Genomic DNA, 21,972 nt, shown 5'->3' with positions numbered 1-21,972 from the left:
TGCCCAGAACCTGTTGGGGCCAGGCTGAACTCAACTGCATATGAGATAAGGGACATCACCCTCTGTATGTTGGCAGTGCAAGATCACTGGCCCGAACGCATTTAACCCTTTAAATCCCACCTTTTGTGCCCACTTTGATGCCCATTTGTGTGCCATCATTTCTATTTTTCTATCGTGTTCCTACAGGACAGCAGCCTGCAACTTTATTTATTACTGGCGATAAGGTCTCCTTAAAACTCATTAAAAAAGAAATACAAATAATGTGGGTAAGAAACTGGGGAAGAAACCAACTTCTACCTGAGGATGAGAAGAAGAACCTGAGAAGCAGGAAGCCCTGGACATAACTCCTCCCATTCATGTGCCTGATCACATGTTCATGACATCATCAAAGGTCCTGGAGCTCTCTAAGAACCTGAAGCTTCTACAGGGATTAGACCGGAAAGGTAAGGCTCCCGAACCCACGGAGATGGCATGTGTCCCTCCCTGAGAGGGTGGATTGTGAGGGCAGCTAGTCACTGGCCAGTCTGCCAGGTCTCTGTTTCCGGAAGTTATGTATACATAGGTCACACAGTGCATAGATCTGCTGTATACCGTACGTACCTCCCTCAAAGAGGGACACATAGTTTAATGTGTGGAAGATGCACTTTTCCTGCATATTTATATACTTCAATAATTGTTTTTTATTTTTCACACAATAGCGTAAAAATGTATCTGAATATAACATTTTTCTAATCCAAATTGCATCAAATAAGGAAATAATATGCAAGGCAGGCTTTAATATATAGACAGGAAACCAGGGAAACACATTCTGGATCAATATAGTAAATGTAATAATGCAAATCTGTACCTCAGATGTAAAAATGTATCCAACCCCTATAATGCCTCCCAAAATGTTTGGGCACCACATACAGGTTATACTTACCCCACTTGATGCTCGCACAGCTGCCGCTGCATCCTCCACGTCACCCGCGATGCATACCCGTCTCTTCTGCGTTGTTAGGGAGGCTCGTTCCTGTCGCTGCCTGCTATTGGCTTGCACCCCGTCCCCCCTCGCTGGATGTTTTGATCTGTGCGACGGGGAAATGTAGCAGCGGGCATCAGGAGTGACGCAGGTGCAAGGGACCAAAGTAAGTATAACCTAGATGTGGTGACTGGGCATTTTGCGGGGCCTTATAAGGGTTATTATATTATAGGATAACCCCTTAAAGGAGCAAAGAGGGAGGCTTGGGTCAAAAACTGGGACTGTCCCTCCAAACGAGGGACACTTAGGTATGGTATACAGATAAATATATATATATAGCTCCCACTAGAGTTGTTGCGATACCAAATTTTTTATTCGATTTCGATACCATAAAAAAGTATTGCTATACTCGATACCATTCGATACGTCATGAAAAAAATAAAACTATAAAAAAGGCACGTACATTCTGCATTTTAAAAAATGTCGAATCGCGCAGTTTTTCTTTTTTTCTGTTCCGGCGTTCCCCGCATAGATTTTATATTTTAATAGTTTGGACTTTTCAGACATGGCGATATGTGATATGTTTATTTATTTATTGTTTATATATTTTATATGTAAAACTGGGAAAGGGGGTGATTTATACTTAATATTTTTATTTATTTTTTACAGTTTATTTAATAACTATCCTGGGATCTTTTCATCCTTGTCCTATTCACCCTGATAGATCTCTATCAGGGTGAATAGGACTTTACAATCTCCCTGCTGCTCTGTGCTCTGTGCACACAGCAGCAGGGAGCTGACTATGGCAGCCAGGGCTTCAGTAGCGTCCTGGCTGCCATGGTAACCAATCGGAGCCCCAGGATTACACTGCTGGGGCTCCATTCAGAAGCTGCCACTGTCACTAATGAAGAGGAGGGGAGGGGACCCTGTGGCCACTGCCACCAAGTATTTTAATACTGGGGGGGGGTTGAGGGGGGAAGGCGCACTGCACCACCAATGATAATTAACCTTTAATACAGGAGGCGGGTGCCGGCAGCAGATCAGCAGCAGTTAACCCCTCAGGTGCTGCACCTGAGGGGTTAACTGCCACTGATCGCAGCTCCCTGTCAGAGGCAGGGTGCCGGCTATGTGATTTTGCTGCCGGCACCTGCCTCCTGTATTAAACGTTAAAGACGACCTTTCATGAGCAGGCTACATAGAGCTGCGCCCAGGGATCTCCCTGCACTTACTATTATTCCTGGGCGCCACTCCGCCCGCTGTGCCCCCGTTACCATCTCCTGCTCCGTATGCTAATTACTACTATCGGAGCAATGGGGAGGAGACATCAGCTTCTCTCCTGGGCGTTTCTTCTCCCTGGCTGTGACGCTCTGCGCAGTTATTGGACAGCGCTACAGCCAGGGAGAAGGAACGCCCAGGAGAGAAGCTGATGTCTCCTCCCCATTGCTCCCATAGTAGTAATTAGCATACGGAGCAGGAGATGGTAACGGGGGCACAGCGGGCGAAAGGAGTGGCGCCCAGGAATAATAGTAAGTGCATGGAGATCCCTGGGCGCCGCTCTATGTAGCCTGCTAACTTAACAAAATCCGGACCCATGAAAGGTCCCCCTATCATTGGTGGCGTAGTGCACCCGCCCCTCCCCCCCTCCTCTCTCTTTATTGGTAGCGCGGCACAGGGAGAGACTGCTTCCTTCTCCCCTGTGCTGCTGAGGGAACATGAGCGCGCTGACAGCAGCGCGCTCATGTTCTGTGATACTAGACTGCGCAGCCCAGTACAAAAAAAATGGAAATCCCGGTATCGTATCGATACTGGGACAAAAGTATTGATTGGGTATCGAAATTTCGATACCTGAAACAACCCTAGCTCCCACAGTGTATTGATCTGCTGTTTACTGTCCTGTCTTCTGATCATCTACACAGTGCCTACAGATAAATATATATGCCTCACTCAGTGCATTGATCTGCTGTATACTGGCCTGGGTTCTGATCATCTACGCAGTGCCTGCGGATAAGTATATATGGCTGACGCTGTGCATTGATCTGCTGTATACTGTCCTGTCTTCTGATCACCTATACAGTGCATTGATCTGCTGTATACTGTCCTGGCCACTGATCGCCTATAGAGCGATGGGTAAACTTCCAACAGCAGAGACCTGCATCTAATGACCGCGACCGGCAATAATGCCGATCGCGGTCATTAAAGCCTTTAGATGCTGTGATCAAGATGATAAAGCTGCCCATTATTCCTGGCAAAAAGCCTCCAGTTCCCCAAAATTTTTGGGCTGTTTTGCATGAACTGCATGTTTTAGGTCTCCCCAGAGTGGCTCAATGATATTGAGGTCTGGAGACTGAGATGTCCACTTCATTTTGCTGTAGCTAATGACAGGTCGACTTAGCCTTGTGTTTTGGATCATTGTCCTGTTGGAATGTCCAAGTACGTCCTATGCGCAGCTTCCAGGATCATGAGTGCAAATTTTCCTCCAGTATTTGTTGATACATTACTGCATTCATATTACCATCAATTCTGACCAAATTTCCTGTGCCTTTGTAGCTCACACATCCCCAAAACATCAGCGATCCACCACCATTTTTTACAGTAGGAATGATGTAGCTTTCATCATAGGCCTTGATGACTCCTCTCCAAATGTAGTGTTTATGGTTGGGTCCAAACAGTAAAATTTTTGTGTCATCACTCCAAATGACTTTGTCCCAGAAGATTTGAGGCTTGTCTCATTGTAAGTGGGATACTTTGTGGCATTTGCGTAGGATTTGCATCCCGAACAATTTTTCTGGCAGTTGTGGCTGACAGTTTAGTTGGTCTACCTGACCGTGGTTTGGTTTCAACAGAACCCCTATTTTTCCACTTCTTAATTAGTTTGACCACTGCTGATTGGCATTCTCAAGTCCTTTGATATTTTCTTATATCCCTTTCCTGTTTTATAGAGTTCAACTACCATTTCCCGCAGATCCTTTGACAATTCTTTTGCTTTCCCCATGACTTAGAATCCAAACAACATCAGTACAGCACTGGATGAAAGATACAAGGGTCTGTCAGGAGTCAAGAAAGTCATTGACCTTTTATACAGACCCACTAATTGCAAGCAAACAGATCACAGGTGAAGATGGTTACTTTTAATAGCCATTGTAACCCTTTTGTGTCAAGTTGTGTGCATATTATCAGGCCAAATCACCAGGCTTTGTACACTTTTGATAAGGGCCAGTTGGGTAGGTTGTGTTGTGATTATGATTTAACCCCTTTAAGAACCAATGACGTACATGTACGTCATATCTGGACGGGACTTAAAGACTCATGACGTACATGTACTTCATGAGGTCTGCGGGGCTCTGGGGGAAGATCGGGGTGAAATTGCGGAACCATGGCTGCTCTTACCGGCAGGCAGCCATGCCAGGTAAGGGCAGCATGGTGCCGATCCCCCCCCCCCTGCAGCTCCAAGCTCTGTGATTAGCCGATCAATGAGACCGGCACATCGCAGCGCAGGAAGTTGTCAGAAGCTGCGGGGCGGGTTGGGAGGAGGTCAGGGGACGGTGGCAGGTGCTGAACTGGTCAGCATCGGTCACATCCGAGGTGAGGCAGGGGACACCAGTGTTTTGGGTCCCCTGCCAGCGCTGCGAGTGGCTGGAGCAACGCTCCAGCCAATGGCAGCGCTATAGCTTCACAGGAAGAGGCTGAACTTCCCTGCATGCAGCCATTCTAGCTCGTGACTGCATGCAGAGAGTTTCTGTGCTGCTGTGGCTTACTGGGACTTTAATCCTTTTGCTGCTGAAAAGAAGAAATAAGAAGAACATCTGGAATAGCTGGAATATTTCTATATATATATATATAGATATGTTAAATTTTTAGCCAGCGTTCACGATCTGTGTGCGTGCGTGCTGCAGAGCCCCGATCAGTAGTGTGCTCAGTAGCATCTGCTCATTTTTTAGTTATTTTTTGTTCCACTTTTTTTGTGTGTGAAAAAATAACTTCAGTTAGTGGTAGTTAGTTTTATATATATATACACTGCTCCAAAAAATAAAGGGAACACAAAAATAACATCCTAGATCAGAATTAATTAAATATTCTTCTGAAATACTATGTTCTTTACATAGTTGAATGTGCTGACAACAAAATCACACAAAAATAAAAAAAATGGAAATCAAATTTTTTAACCCATGGATTTGGAGTCACACTCAAAATTAAAGTGGAAAAACACACTACAGGCTGATCCAACTTTGATGTAATGTCCTTAAAACAAGTCAAAATGAGGCTCAGTAGTGTGTGTGGCCTCCACGTGCCTGTATGACCTCCCGACAACGCCTGTGCATGCTCCTGATGAGGTGGCGGACGGTCTCCTGAGGGATCTCCTCCCAGACCTGGACTAAAGCATCTGCCAACTCCTGGACAGTCTGTGGTGCAACGTGACGTTGGTGGATAGAGCGAGACATGATGTCCCAGATGTGCTCAATTGGATTCAGGTCTGGGGAACGGGCGGGCCAGTCCATAGCATCAATGCCTTCGTCTTGCAGGAACTGCTGACACACTCCAGCCACATGAGGTCTAGCATTGTCTTGCATTAGGAGGAACCCAGGGCCAACCGCACCAGCATATGGTCTCACAAGGGGTCTGAGGATCTCTCTGTACCTAATGGCAGTCAGGCTACCTCTGCCGAGCACATGGAGGGCTGTGCGGCCTTCCAAAGAAATGCCACCCCACACCATTACTGACCCAATGCCAAACCGGTCATGCTGGAGGATGTTGCAGGCAGCAGAACGTTCTCCATGGCGTCTCCAGACTCTGTCACGTCTGTCACTTGTGCTCAGTGTGAACCTGCTTTTATCTGTGAAGAGCACAGGGCGCCAGTGGCAAATTTGCCAATCCTGCACGGTGTTGGGCTGTAAGCACAACCCCCACCTGTGGACGTCGGGCCCTCATATCACCCTCATGGAGTCTGTTTCTGACCGCTTGAGCAGACACATGCACATTTGTGGCCTGCTGGAGGTCATTTTGCAGGGCTCTGGCAGTGCTCCTCCTGTTCCTCCTTGCACAAAGGCGGAGGTAGCGGTCCTGCTGCTGGGTTGTTGCCCTCCTACGGCCTCCTCCACGTCTCCTGATGTACTGGCCTGTCTCCTGGTAGCGCCTCCATGCTCTGGACACTACGCTGACAGACACAGCAAACTTTCTTGCCACAGCTCGCATTGATGTGCCATCCTGGATAAGCGGCACTACCTGAGCCACTTGTGTGGGTTGTAGACTCCGTCTCATGCTACCACTAGAGTGAAAGCACCGCCAGCATTCAAAAGTGACCAAAACATCAGCATAGGAACTGAGAAGTGGCCTGTGGTGACCACCTGCAGAACCACTCCTTTATTGGGGGTGTCTTGCTAATTGCCTATAATTTCCACCTGTTGTCTATCCCATTTGCACAACAGCATGTGAAATTGATTGTCACTCAGTGTTGCTTCCTAAGTGGACAGTTTGATTTCACAGAAGTGTGATTTACTTGGAGTTACATTGTGTTGTTTAAGTGTTCCCTTTATTTTTTTGAGCAGTGTGTGTGTATATATATATATATATATATATATATATATATATATATATATAGTGTGTGTGTATATATATATATATATATATATATATACATACAGTGGATATAAAAAGTCTACACTCACCTGTTAAAATGGGTGAGACAAAGATAAATCATTTCAGAACTTTTTCCACCTTTAATGTGAATCAGCATGGCACATTTTGACTTGGCAAGATTTGCCCACTCTTCTTTGCAAAAACACTCTAAATCTGTCAGATTGCAAGAGCATCTCCTGTGCACAGCCCTCTTCAGATCACCCCACAGATTTTCAATTGGATTCAGGTCTGGGCTCTGGCTGAGCCATTCCAAAACTTTAATCTTCTTCTGGTGAAGCCATTCCTTTGTTGATTTGGATGTATGCTTTGGGTAGTTGTCATGCTGAAAGATGAAGTTCCTCTTCATGTTCAGCTTTCTAGCAGAAGCCTGAAGGTTTTGTGGCAATATTGTCTGGTATTTGGAACTGTTCATAATTCCCTGTAGCTTAACTAAGGCCCCAGTTCCAGCTGAAGAAAAACAGCCCCAAAGCATGATGCTGCCACCACCATGCTTCACTGTGGGTATGGTGTTCTTTTGGTGATGTGCAGTGTTGTTTTTGCGGCAAACATATCTTTTGGATTTATGGCCAAAAAGTTCAACCTTGGTTTCATCAGACCATAACACCTTTTCCCACATGCTTTTGGGAGACTTCAGATATGTTTTTGCAAAATGTAGCCTGGCTTGGATGTTTTTCTTCGTAAGAAAAGGCTTTCGTCTTGCCACTCTACCCCATAGCCCAGACATATGAAGAATACGGGAGATTGTTGTCACATGTACCACACAGCCAGTACTTGCCAGATATTCCTGCAGCTCCTTTAATGTTGCTGTAGGCCTCTTGGTAGCCTCCCAGACCAGTTTTCTTCTCGTCTTTTCATCAATTTGGGAGGGACGTCCAGTTCTTGGTAATGTCACTGTTGTGCCATATTTTCTCCACTTGATGATGACTGTCTTCACTGTGTTCCATGGTATATCTAATGCCTTGGAATTTTTTTTGTACCCTTCTTCTGACTGATACCTTTTAACAATGAGATCCCTCTGATGTTTTGGAAGCTCTTTGTGGACCATGGCTTTTGCTGTGGGATGCGACTAAGAAAATTTCAGGAAAGACCAACTAGAGCAGCTGAACTTTATTTGGGGTTAATCAGAGGCACTTTAAATGATGGCAGGTGTATGCTGACTCCTATTTAACATGATTTTGAATGTAATTGCTTAATTCTGAACACAACTACATCCCCAGTTATAAGAGGGTGTGCACACTTATGCAACCACATTATTTTAGTTTTTTTTAGTTTTCTTCCTTCCACCTAAAAGATTTCAGTTTGTTTTTCAATTGAGTGGTACAGTTTATAGGTCACATTAAAGGTGGAAAAACGTTATTATAATTATTTATCTTTGTCTCATTTTTTTACAGCACAGAAACCTGACATTTTAACAGGGGTGTCTAGAATTTTTATATCCACTGTATATCAATTTCAGTTAGTGTCAGTTTAGATTTTTGCACGAACGCACCATCAGCGTACGTGCATTTTGCAACCACTGAGCACTGTAGGAAGCTGCAAGGGGGCGTCATTGATGGAAGGTATGTGTCACGAGATTCCTGGCCTCGGTGAGGTAAGAGTTGGTAGTTTTAAGTGTCAGCTAGTGCTGACTGACATTGTTTTGTTGTTAGTATGGCTGTAAAGCCGATCCAGGCCGGCTCTTACTGGGAGTAGCCAAAGTGCTGGGTGGGCGGCTGCTCCCCACGCTCCAGACTGGGTCTTTTTTGGCCTATATAAAACCCAGCCAGCAGTCTCAGCTGGGTGTGGTTTATCCTCCATCTGACAGAGAAGCTGGGGAGTCTCTGTGTTTTGGGACCTGTGAATTTGTGCCTTGCTAAACGGCTGAGAGCCGCATGCCGGGAAACGGGCCCCTAAAGCCTGCTGTGGACTGTGGATGGAAAACTGCTAACCAGGTGATTTTGTTCTATGGACATTGCATGGTGTGAACAAACACCAAAACTGAGAACGGTCATTTTGTTTTTCCTTATGTGTGAATAAACACCGTACTGTTTAACCACTTACCGTCACGCTAACGCCGAAAGGCGTCATTTCTGCGGCGCTCCCAGGTCACACTAACGCCGATTGGCGTCATCTCGCGTGAGCCGAGATTTCCTGTGAACGCGCGCACACAGGCGCGCGCGCTCACAGGAACGGAAGGTAAGAGAGTTGATCTCCAGCCTGCCAGCGGCGATAGTTCGCTGGCAGGCTGGAGATGTGATTTTCTTTAACCCCTAACAGGTATATTAGACGCTGTTTTGATAACAGCGTCTAATATACCTGCTACCTGGTCCTCTGGTGGTCCCCTTTGTTTGGATCGACCACCAGAGGACACAGGTAGCTCAGTAAAGTAGCACCAAGCACCACTACACTACACTACACCCCCCCCCCCCGTCACTTATTAACCCCTTATTAGCCCCTGATCACCCCTGATCACCCCATATAGACTCCCTGATCACTCCCCTGTCATTGATTACCCCCCTGTCATTGATCACACCCCTGTAAAGCTCCATTCAGATGTCCGCATGATTTTTACGGATCCACTGATAGATGGATCGGATCCGCAAAACGCACACGGACGTCTGAATGGAGCCTTACAGGGGCGTGATCAATGACTGTGGTGATCACCCCATATAGACTCCCTGATCACCCCCTGTCATTGATTACACCCCTGTCATTGATCACACCCCTGTAAAGCTCCATTCAGACGTCCGCATGATTTTTACGGATCCACTGATAGATGGATCGGATCCGCAAAACACATACAGGCGTCTCCCTGAACCCCATATAGACTCCCTGATCACCCCCCCTGTCATTGATCACCCCCCCTGTCAGGCTGCATTCAGATGTCCGTATGATTTTTACGGATCCACGGATACATGGATCAGATCCGCAAAACACATACGGACATCTGAATGGAGCCTTACAGGGGCATGATCAATGACTGTGGTGATCACCCCATATAGACTCCCTGATCACCCCCCTGTCATTGATCACCCCCCCCCCCCTGTCATTGATCACCCCCCCTGTCACTGATCACACCCCTGTAAAGCTCCATTCAGACGTCCGCATGATTTTTACGGATCCACTGATAGATGGATCGGATCCGCAAAATGCATACGGACGTCTGAATGGAGCCTTACAGGGGCGTGATCAATGACTGTGGTGATCACCCCATATAGACTCCCTGATCACCCCCCTATCATTGATTACCCCCCTGTCATTGATAACCCCCTGTAAAGCTCCATTCAGACGTCCGCATGATTTTTACGGATCCACTGATAGATGGATCGGATCCGCAAAACGCATACGGACGTCTGAATGGAGCCTTACAGGGGCATGATCAATGACTGTGGTGATCACCCCATATAGACTCCCTGATCACCCCCCTGTCATTGATCACCCCCCCTGTCAGGCTGCATTCAGACGTCTGTATGATTTTTACGGATCCACGGATACATGGATCGGATCCGCAAAACACATACGGACATCTGAATGGAGCCTTATAGGGGGGTGATCAATGACAGGGGGGTGATCACCCCATATAGACTCCCTGATCACCCCCCTGTCATTGATCACCCCCCTGTCATTGATCACCCCCCTGTAAGGCTCCATTCAGACATTTTTTTGGCCCAAGTTAGCGGAATTTTTTTTTTTTTTTTCTTACAAAGTCTCATATTCCACTAACTTGTGTCAAAAAATAAAATCTCACATGAACTCACCATACTCCTCACGGAATCCAAATGCGTAAAAATTTTTAGACATTTATATTCCAGACTTCTTCTCACGCTTTAGGGCCCCTAGAATGCCAGGGCAGTATAAATACCCCACATGTGACCCCATTTCGGAAAGAAGACACCCCCAGGTATTCCGTGAGGGGCATATTGAGTCCATGAAAGATTGAAATTTTTGTCCCAAGTTAGCGGAAAGGGAGACTTTGTGAGAAAAAAATAAAAAATATCAATTTCCGCTAACTTGTGCCAAAAAACAAAATTTCTATGAACTCGCCATGCCCCTCATTGAATACCTTGGGGTGTCTTCTTTCCAAAATGGGGTCACATGTGGGGTATTTATACTGCCCTGGCATTCTAGGGGCCCCAAAGCATGAGAAGAAGTCTGGTATCCAAATGTCTAAAAATGCCCTCCTAAAAGGAATTTGGGCACCTTTGCGCATCTAGGCTGCAAAAAAGTGTCACACATCTGGTATCGCCGTACTCAGGAGAAGTTGGGGAATGTGTTTTGGGGTGTCATTTTACATATACCCATGCTGGGTGAGAGAAATATCTTGGTCAAATGCCAACTTTGTATAAAAAAATGGGAAAAGTTGTCTTTTGCCAAGATATTTCTCTCACCCAGCATGGGTATATGTAAAATGACACCGCAAAACACATTCCCCAACTTCTCCTGAGTACGGAGATACCAGATGTGTGACACTTTTTTGCAGCCTAGGTGGGCAAAGGGGCCCATATTCCAAAGAGCACCTTTCGGATTTCACAGGTCATTTACCTACTTACCACACATTAGGGCCCCTGGAAAATGCCAGGGCAGTATAAATACCCCACAAGTGACCCCATTTTGGAAAGAAGACACCCCAAGGTATTCCGTGAGGGGCATGGCGAGTTCCTAGAATTTTTTATTTTTTGTCACAAGTTAGTGGAAAATGATGATTTTTTTTTTTTTTTTTTCATACAAAGTCTCATATTCCACTAACTTGTGACAAAAAATAAAAACTTCCATGAACTCACTATGCCCATCAGCGAATACCTTGGAGTCTCTTCTTTCCAAAATGGGGTCACTTGTGGGGTAGTTATACTGCCCTGGCATTCTAGGGGCCCAAATGTGTGGTAAGGAGTTTGAAATCAAATTCTGTAAAAAATGCCCAGTGAAATCCGAAAGGTGCTCTTTGGAATATGGGCCCCTTTGCCCACCTAGGCTGCAAAAAAGTGTCACACATCTGGTATCTCCGTACTCAGGAGAAGTTGGGGAATGTGTTTTGGGGTGTCATTTTACATATACCCATGCTGGGTGAGAGAAATATCTTTTCCCATTTTTTTATACAAAGTTGGCATTTGACCAATATATTTATCTCACCCAGCATGGGTATATGTAAAAAGACACCCCAAAACACATTCCTCAACTTCTCCTGAATACAGAGATACCAGATGTGTGACACTTTCTTGCAGCCTAGGTGGGCAAAGGGGCCCATATTCCAAAGAGCACCTTTCGGATTTCACTGGTCAGTTTTTACAGAATTTGATTTCAAACTCCTTACCACACATTTGGGCCCCTAGAATGCCAGGGCAGTAGAACTACCCCACAAGTGACCCCATTTTGGAAAGAAGAGACCCCAAGGTATTTCGTGATGGGCATAGTGAGTTCACAGAACTTTTTATTTTTTGTCACAAGTTAGTGGAATATGAGACTTTGTAACAAAAAAAAAAAAAATAATAAATCATCATTTTCCGCTAACTTGTGACAAAAAATAAAAAGTTCTATGAACTCACTATGCCCATCAGCGAATACCTTAGGGTGTCTACTTTCCGAAATGGGGTCATTTGTGGGGTGTTTGTACTGTCTGGCCATTGTAGAACCTCAGGAAACATGACAGGTGCTCACAAAGTCAGAGCTGCTTCAAAAAGCGGAAATTCACATTTTTGTACCATAGTTTGTAAACGCTCTAACTTTTACCCAAACCATTTTTTTTTTACCCAAACATTTTTTTTTTATCAAAGACATGTAGAACAATAAATTTAGAGCAAAATTTATATATGGATCTCGTTTTTTTTGCAAAATTTTACAACTGAAAGTGAAAAATTTCATTTTTTTGCAAAAAAATCGTTAAATTTCGATTAATAACAAAAAAAGTAAAAATGTCAGCAGCAATGAAATACCACCAAATGAAAGCTCTATTAGTGAGAAGAAAAGGAGGTAAAATTCATTTGGGTGGTAAGTTGCATGACCGAGCAATAAACCGCTAAAGTTGTGGAGTGGCGATTTGTAAAAAAGGGCCTGGTCTTTAGGGGGGTATAAACCTGTGGTCCTTAAGTGGTTAAAGGGAACCTGTCACCAGGATTTTGTGCATAGAGCTGGGGACATGGACTGCTAGATGGCCGCTAGCACATCTGCAATACCCAGTCCCCACAGCTCTCTGCGCTTTTATTGTGTTAAAAAACCGTTTTGATCAATATGCAAATGAACCTGATATGTGTCCTGTGTCCGGAGATGAGTCCAGCGGAAAGGAGCCCAGCACCGCCCCGCATCCTCCGAATCTCCTCCTTGCTGGCTGACGTCACAGAGCTGGAGCGCCGAAATCTCGCGATGCGCGAGCTAGCGCATGCGCAGTGTTGGCATCATGTTCATTCCCTGTGCTGGCATCGGCACAGGGAACGAACTACGCATGCGCTAGCTCGTGCATCGCGAGATTTCGGCGCTCCAGCTCTGTGACGTCAGCCAGCAAGGAGTATATTGCGGACATGCTAGCGGTGATCTAGCCGTGCATGTCCGCAGCTCTATAGCACAAATCTTTGTGACAGAATCCCTTTAAGTTAAAGACTTTGTGATTGCCTCTATACTACGTCCGTTAGCCTGTCTACCAGAGCAAAACCCCACAGCACCGATCAGTAGTGTCCATTACTGATCGCGTCTGCTCAGTTTGCACTGCAAGTTTTTTTTTGGTGCAGAAAAGACTTTCTTTTTTGTGCAGAAAAGACTTTCTTTTTTGTGCAGAAAAGACTTTCTTTTTTGTGCAGAATTCTTTTTTGTGCAGAACACTTTTTTTTCTGCAGAAAACACTTTTTTTTAAATTACAACTTTTCTTCTAATGCTACGTGTACACGACCGTTGTGTGTTTTGCGGTCTGCAAATTGCAGATCCGCAAAACACGGATGGCGTCCATGTGCTTTTCGCAACTTGCGGAACGGCTCGGACAGCCATTGATATAACTGCAAAACGGACAAGAATAGGGCATGTTATATTTTTTTTCCTGTCCGCATCTTTTGCGGCTCCATTGAAGTGAATGGGTCCGCATCCAAGCCACAAAAACTGCGGCTTGGATGCGGACCAAAACAACTGTCGTGTGCATGAGGCCTAAATTTAATTTTTCATTTTCTACAAGCCCCTTCACGTGTGAAAACACTACATACACACCCCACAGTAAATAAAGGTTTACACGTTTCACACATCACACCCCAATAAAATAAAAATGGCCCGTCCATCCCAATGACTATACACAGCTGAAGAGGCATACGCCATGCTTTCCTCCGATACGGAGTCTGCCAGTGAGGGAGAAGAGGATGCCACTTTCCTCTACCCCCTCAACATCCTCATCATCATCCGCTGATGAGGGACCCTCTAGAAGGCGCCCCAGGGTACCAGATGAGGCAACCCCCCAGAGTGAGCCCACATGGACCCCACCCCCTGACAATTATCAGCCCCAAATTCCTGAGTTTGCGGACAACTCAGGAATTCTGATAGATTGTGCGGGCTTCACTGAGCTAGATTTAATGGTGGCCCAAACTAATTTGTACGCCCAACAATTCATTGCTCAGAACCCTAGTTCGGCATACGCTAGACCCCTAGGTTGGACCCCAGTAGATGCAGCATAGATGATGAAGTTTTGGGGACTCGTGCTGCATAGGGGCGTAATTAAAAAAACAAACGTTAGGCAATATTGGAGTTCTGACATTTTCTACCAGACTCCAATTTACAGTCAGACCATGACCTGGAAGCGATTTTAATTAATCTGAAAATTCCTACACTATAATGACAATTCACAGTGCCCACCCCAAAATGACCCAACATTTAACCGACTGTTCAAGGTTAGGCCTGTCCTTGACCACTTCAGCAACAAGTTTGGTGAGGTGTACAACCCAGAGAAAAATGTCAGTGTAGATGAGTCCCTATTATTGTTCAAAGGGAGGATTAGGTTCTGCTAATACCTGCCTAGCAAATTGGCAAGGTATGGCATAAAAATATACAAACTCTGTGAGAGTAGCTCCGGGTACATCCACAAGTTTCGCATTTACGAAGGGAAATATTCCAGGATAGAAACCCCAGAATGCCCCCCCGTCCTAGGAGTTGGGAAGATTGTGTGGGAATTACTGCACCCACTTCTGGATAAGGGTTACCACCTCTATGTGGATAACTATTATACCAGCATACCCCTATTCAGGTCCCTAACTGCCAGGGAGAGAGGCCTCCCTAGATCCCTGGTAGGACAACCACTGAGAATGGGTGAAAGTAGGGCTCTCCTCAATGATAACATGCTGGTGGTTAAGTACAAGGACAAGAGGGACTTCCTTGTACTGACCACCATTCACACTAGTGCCAGCTCCCCTGCCGTTGTACGAGGTACCACTACCACTGTCAACAAGCCAGACTGCATCTTTTCCATTACAACAGGCACATGGGAGGGGTGGATCTTGCAGATCAACTTATGAAGCCCTACAGTGCCACACGAAAAACAAAAGTGTGGTACAAAAAGCTGGCCGTACACATTGTACAGATGGCAATGTGCAATGCGTACATCCTATGTCAATCTTGAGGCCACAGAGGAACTTTCCTTCAGTTCCAAGAGGTGGCTATCAAGGACCTAATTTATCAAACCCAGGCCGGAGAGGGTCCCAGTACTTCAGGAAGTCATGGTGCCCGTGTCGTACCAGGGCAACATTTTCCAGGTCAAGTCCCCCAGACAGCAAGGAAGGGAAGGACCCCCAAAAAATGCGGGGTTTTCAGAAAAGAGGGATAAGAAAAGACACCATTTACCAATGCGAAACCTGCCCTGAAAAACCTGGCCTGTGCATGCAGGACTTCAGAATCTACCAAATATTAATTTCATCCTTTATGCTCCCTGTAATATTTACACTTTATATCTGATTTAGTCCACCTCGCTTGCATATCCACTTTCCAACAACCACTACATATTATTTTCTGTGAGACACCTGTTTGCTAAAAAGTATCCTTTCCACCACTTAAAATGTTCTTACGGGGGTGCTCTTTCCAAAATGGGGTCACTTCTTGGGGTTTTTCATTTCTGGGGACCTCAGGAAACTTTTTAAATGTGACATGGCAGCTAAAATTCATGTCTGCCAATTCAAGCCTGCAAAAACCATATTTTGCAATTTGCCTCTAAAGACCTGCTGTGCGCCAATACAGCAGGCTACGAGCACATATGGGGTGTTCGCAAAATAGGGAGAAAATGGGGAACATACTGGGGTGCATTTTCTCCTTTAACCCCTTGTGAAAGCGAAAAATTTGGGTCTGCTAGTAATTTTTCATTTTTACAAATGTGTGCTTTGAAATGCTTCTCTCAAGTAATTCTGCCTTCTGTGAGACACCTGTTTGCTAAAAAGTACCCTTTCCACCACGTAAAATGTTAGTATGTGGGTGCTCTTTCCGAAATGGGGTCACTTCTTGGGGTTTTTGATTTCTGGGGATCTCAGGAATTTATTTAATGCGACATGGCACCTAAAATCCATGTCTGCCAATTCAGGTAAGCAAAATCCATATTTAGCTGTTTGACTGTAGAGCCATGCCATGCGCCCATACATCATTTTTTGAGCACATATGGGGTGTTGTCATATTTGGGGGGAAATGGGGAACAAAATTTGAGATGCATTTTGTCCTGTTACCCCTTGTTAAAGTTAAAATTGTTGGTGTGACGAATACCACGCCTTGTGCCCGCTTGACGTCACCTACGTCGAGCTCACGAGTCGCAATATGGTCACTTGTTACCAAAGTGTGACATTACGCCCTCCAGAGGAGCAGGCAAGGTCAGCTCGGTACAGTTTACAAAGAGACCTCCTGTCCACGCGGGCACAGCGAGGCAACAAGCTGAGAGCCTTTTTACTGCTGCAGCGAAACAGCGCCTTCTCAGCCCAGGAAATCTGCCACCAGCTTCTCGTTTGATATAAGCCCGGTCCGCTAATGGGATTATATAGGGTGAGAAACCAACCCGCGGTAGCTTATAATTAGGCCGAAACACGGACGTGGGGATTCGAAATACAGGATAGCACAAGATTAAATTATATATTTAATCGCCTTAAGGGCATACTAGATATAACACAATATACACAGAGAATATATACAGTGGTCTGAGGTTACAGATACAGGTACAACAGGGTTAAGCAGAGCAAAAAGTCACTGGGTAAGATGAAAGTTCCGTTAGGTTATAATGGTGCAATAGTCCTTGGCTGCAGTAACGTGGGGGCAGTGAGGTCAGCTGGTTCCCGGTCTCTCCAAACACATTGGCACGATGTGACCCCCTTCAGAAAAGACACTGCCCGCTGGCTTGTATGGGCTTATGACCTGTAGCCAGCCGCTCCCCTCCCCGCCTATGGGTAGGGTCCACCCCTCCTCTGGTGCTGGCAGCAAATGACCCATAAAACCCCTTAGGGCTCATAGCCACAGACCAGAATGTCGCAGGAAGATGGTTCTGGGCCCAATTGATCCGCCTGGGTTCCGTCTACAACTTGAGTCCAAACATGGTGCCGCTATGTGGTTTCTGTGGGGAGATATGCATATCTCCCCTTCCGGGCATCCTATCATTAAGCCAGAACTACGTGATGTTGGGCTTTGCCCCAGGATTGCAAAAATATAACCGAATTATGCCTGGGATGGACGATTCATAATTCCTTATAACTCGCCGACCCCAATATGTCTACTAATCTGATTGAACTGGGGAAGGGCTGGGACCCCATATTGAGAGATCCTTCCTGTTACCTTGGCCTGGCTCCTAGCTGCTGGAAGAGGTGTGAGTCTATCCACCTGGGGCATCCTTTGAGCTAGGACCCCCTGTGGATGGCAGAGGTAGTGGAGTAAGAGCCTATTTGCATGTGGACTGACAGAAAGGTGATTCAGATGAAAATCAGGGCTGCCAATAAATGATAATCCATATTCCTCACAGTTGGTGTAAAGCAACTTTTTCTAGAAAATGTTTTAATTTTTTTATTTTCACAGCCAAGCGTTTCCTAATTCTGTGAAATGCCTGATGGGTCAAAGTGCTCACTACACACCTTGAAATATTCCTTGAGGGGTGTAGTTTCCAGAATGGGGTGACTTTTTGGCGGTTTCCACTCTAGGGCCACCTCAGGATGTCTTCATATGCGACATAGCTCCCAATTACCATTCCAGCTAAATCCGCTCTCCAAAAGCCATATGGTGCTCCTTCCACTCTGGAGCCTACATCAGTTTTTGAGCACACATGGGGTGTTTCTGTAAACTCCAGATTTAGGGCAATAGATTTTGAGTTTTGTTAACCCTAGATGTGTTGCAGAAAAAATAGATTAAAATGTAAAATCTGCTAAACAAAAGAGAAATTTTGAAATTTCATTCCCATTTATATTTAATTCTTGTGGGGCACCTAAAGGGTTAACAAAGTTTGTAAAATAACTTTTGAATAGCTTGAGGGGTGTAGTTTCTAAAATGGGGTGATTTATGGGTGGTTTCTAATATGTAAGCCCCAGAAAGTGACTTCATAACTGAACTGGTCATGAAAAAATTGGGGTTTGGAAATGTTCTCAAAAATTTTAAAATTTGCTTCTAAACTTCTAAGCCTTCTAACGTCCCCAAAAAATAAACATGAAGTAGACATATGGGGAATAGGGTTGTTTCGGGTATCGAACTTTCGATACCCAGTCGATACTTTTGTCCCGGTATCGATACGATTTGTCTTTTATCCATACTAGGCTGTGCTACTGCACAGCCCAGTATCAGAGAACATGAGCGCGCTGCTCTCCACGGGGAGAAGGAAGCAGTCTCTCCCTCCCCGTGTGCTGCTGCTGCCGCTGCCACCAATGAGAGCGCAGAGGGGCGGAGGAGGGGGCTGTGGCCACTGCGCCAGCAATGATAACTAATGTTTAATACATTACAAATACAAGCGGCAGAAAAACATTGCCGGCACCCTGCCTCTGACAGGGTGCTGCGATACGCGGCAATTAACCCCTCAGCTGCCGGGCCCTGTCAGAGGTCAGGTGCCGGCAATGTGTTTCTTCCGCCGGCTGTATTTGTATATTAAATGTTAACTATCATTGGTGGTGCAGTGCGCCACCCCCCTCCACAGTATTAAAATAGTTAGTGGCAGTGGCCACAGAGTCGCCTCACCTCAGGGGGGAAATAGTTATTAAATAAACTGTAAAAAAAAAAAGTTTAAAAAAAATACACCAAAATAGTATAAATCACCCCCTTTCCCAATTTTACATATAAAATATATAAACAATAAATAAAATATTACAGATCTCCATGTCCGAAAAGTCCAAAATATCAAAAAATATCTCTTATGCGGTGAACACTGTAAAAGAAAAAAAAAAAAAAGTAAAAACTGCACGATTTTTTGTTTTATGTCACCTTGGCCACCCAAAAAATAGGATAGGACTGTTCTATTATGGGACGGATGTTCCATAAAATGCGGAAGGCACGCGGCTTTTTTTTTTTTTTGCGTTTTATTTTTTCGTGTGGTATCGAATGGTATCGAGTATCGCAATACTTTTTTATGGTATCGAAACCGAATAAAAATTTTGGTATCGAAACAACTCTAATGGGGAATGTAAAGTAATAACTATTTTTGGAGGTAATACTATCTATTATAAAAGAAGAGAAATTGAAATTTGTAAATTTGCTATTTTTTTTTTTTAAATTGTAAATTTTGTATTTTTTTTATAAATAAAAATGTAATTTTTTTATTCCATTTTACCACTGTTTTGAAGTACAATATGTGCCGAGAAAACATTCTCAGAATGGCCTGGATATGATCTCCGACGCACTCTTACTTTTCTTCCCACTCCGAACAGGAATAAGCCGGTTGTAGAGACAGAGTCAGAGCAGGAAGTGCGCCAGTGGCAGGGGCAGACTGGGCATGCACTGCTCTTATTAGGAAAAGCAGCGCATGTGCAGTTAGAATAAAGCCATGGACAAGCTTTCTCTATAGCCCCTCCATGTCACATGCAGCCATGGACAAACTGGCTGCACGCAGGGCGGGGCTCATTATAAAAACATTACCGTTCGGATTTTTTAAATAAAGTATATTTGGAAACTCTTTTTTTACCCTACCTCCCACTATATAGTGGAAAGTACATATATAGTGGCCAACCCCTTTAAGGTGAAAAATGGCAAGGTTCTTAGGGGGTTAAAAAGAGTGAAAACTGTTGTTTGACAATAAATGGCTTCAGCCAACCAAGAGTCAAAGAAAAGTTTTTGTGTTATCATTCATATTCTCTGAACAATGGTTAAGAAATCATAAATTCTGCAAGGGTATGTAAAATTATGAGCACAACTGTAAATGCCACTTACTGAAGTGAGACAACCCCTTTAAGAGCCATAGGCTGTGTGCATGCTAATCACCACCTGCAGCTGCAACTGATGACTACACTGGAGCTGCAGGAGAAGATTACTGGCTGCTGGACAGCAGTGTAGTGGGGCAGCAGTGCACAGTTTATGGTTTATGTATAGGTGATATATTTTATCGATGGTCGGTCACCACGCTGAAGTACCTAGGGATTCATATTACTCCTACGTATGCCTCATTGTACTTCTGTGCATGTTCTGATGATAAATATCATTTATAACCTATTTTGTTGTTGAGATTCATAAAACTGTCTAAAATAAAAGCTTTGTTACCCATCGCAACCAGCAAGGTGTGGCTTTTATTTCTGTGCTGTGTTGCCATAAGGGTTGGGCGATTAATCACTATTTTAGTGTCCAAGCAGCAATATTACGAAAAAGTTAATAAAGCCCACACTATCTTGGCCAGTCAATTACAGGATGCTACCTCCAAGCCTGCTCCCTAGGTGGTGAAAGACACCGCTGACTGTCCCCAATACCACCCTGACACGATTGCTCAATGCTTTCGTGATTATTACTATAAATTGTATAATCTTGCCGACAAACACTCGCACCCCCCCCCCACCACCCCGCATACGGAATTACTTAGCCTCTTGTAAATTGCCCAAGGTCTCTCTGAAGGCAGTCGCCTCTCTGAACAGCCCCATATCATCCGAGGAACTCAGGGATGTGACTGAAACTCTCCCCTTAGGCAAATCTCCGGGACCTGATGGGTTCACAGACCTGTACTACAAAACGTTTGAATCAGAACTCTCCCCCAATCTGCTGGCCTTACTCAACTCATTTCTACTGGATTCTCCAATCCCGCCATCTATGCTGTCATCCCATATTGTAATCATCCACAAGACGGGTAAAGACCCTCAGGACTGAGCTAGCTATAGACCGATCAGCCTTCTTAACGCAGACCTGAAAATTTTCACCCGTATTCTCACTGCTCACCTGAATTTGTGGCTCCCCAGCCTGGTCCACAAGGACCAGGGGGGGTTTATCCCCTATCGACAAGGCGGAAATAACACTCGCCGTGTTGTTGACCTGATTAATGTGGCGATGCGTACCTCGACCCCCACAGTTATTTTGAGCCTTGATGCAGAAAAAGGGCTTCGACCGACTCGATTGGTACTTCTTATTCAAAACCCTCCGAACCTTCGGTATCGCAAGACCCTTTCTGCAAGCCATCCTCAGCCTCTACTCTGCTCCTTCGGCGCTTGTCAAGTTGCCCTTCAGCTCCTCTATTCCATTCAATAGTTCTAATGGTACACGTCAGGGCTGCCCGCGGTCACCGCTTATTTTTGCATTGTGTATAGAACCCCTTGCAGCACACATACGACTGAACCCCTTAAAGTACGGGGCAGGGAGTTTAAGATCTCCCTGTATGCGGACAATGTCCTCCTCACCAATCAACCAACCAATGACCAATCTCCACATTACACTACCAAACCTACAAAAAGCCTTAACTCACTACGGCGACCTTTTGGGATACAAGGTCAATGCTTCTAAGTCAGAAGCCCTACCTATCCTTATACCCGCCCGTGATCTAACATTGCTCCAGAGCAATTTCTTTTATCGATGGTCGGAAACCACGCTGAAGTACCTAGGGGTTCATATTACTCCTACGTATGCCTCATTGTACTCCAGTAACTTCCCTCCCCTCTTTCAGGAACTTAAGTCCCTCCTCAAAAAATGGAAATCCATATACATATCATTGCTAGGCCGCATAGCAGCGGTGAAGATGTCCCTCCTCCCAAAATTGCTTTATCACTTTGAGACTCTCCCAGTATGAATCCCTATGTCAGAACTATGCCTCCTCCTCCTCCTCCAACAGGCCTTTCTAGACTTTATATGGCAAGGTAAATGTCACTGCATCCCCCGTAAGGTTATGTTCGTGGGCACAGATAGAGGCGGCCTATCGGTCCTTAATATCATACACTATTACTGGGCTTCTCATTTGCGTGTCGTTCCTTTTTGGGCGTCCCAACAGGCATACACCAAATGGGTAGAAATAAAAAAACTATGGATTGCTCCGGTTC

At 45.1% G+C, this 21,972-nt stretch overlaps 1 protein-coding gene across 2 annotated transcripts in view; it reads left to right on the top strand.

Annotated features, from left to right (window-relative positions):
• Positions 1-364: 364 nt before the first annotated feature.
• The window catches only part of STX17 (syntaxin 17), a 158,060-nt gene continuing 136,452 nt past the window's right edge, over positions 365-21,972 (top strand). The window contains exon 1 of one of the 2 annotated variants that reach the window (XM_040432628.1): positions 365-443. The gene's annotated coding sequence lies outside the window, so the exon portion shown is untranslated. Of the gene's footprint in view, positions 444-502; positions 593-21,972 lie in introns of those variants that run through there. The other variant, XM_040432629.1, reaches the window with a different exon arrangement.

The sequence above is a fragment of the Bufo bufo genome, chromosome 5 (assembly GCF_905171765.1).
Source record: "Bufo bufo chromosome 5, aBufBuf1.1, whole genome shotgun sequence".
In the NCBI taxonomy this organism is placed as follows: domain Eukaryota; kingdom Metazoa; phylum Chordata; class Amphibia; order Anura; family Bufonidae; genus Bufo; species Bufo bufo.
The sequence above is the reverse complement of the archived record's forward strand: the minus strand, read 5'-3'. Positions and strand labels throughout refer to the sequence as shown.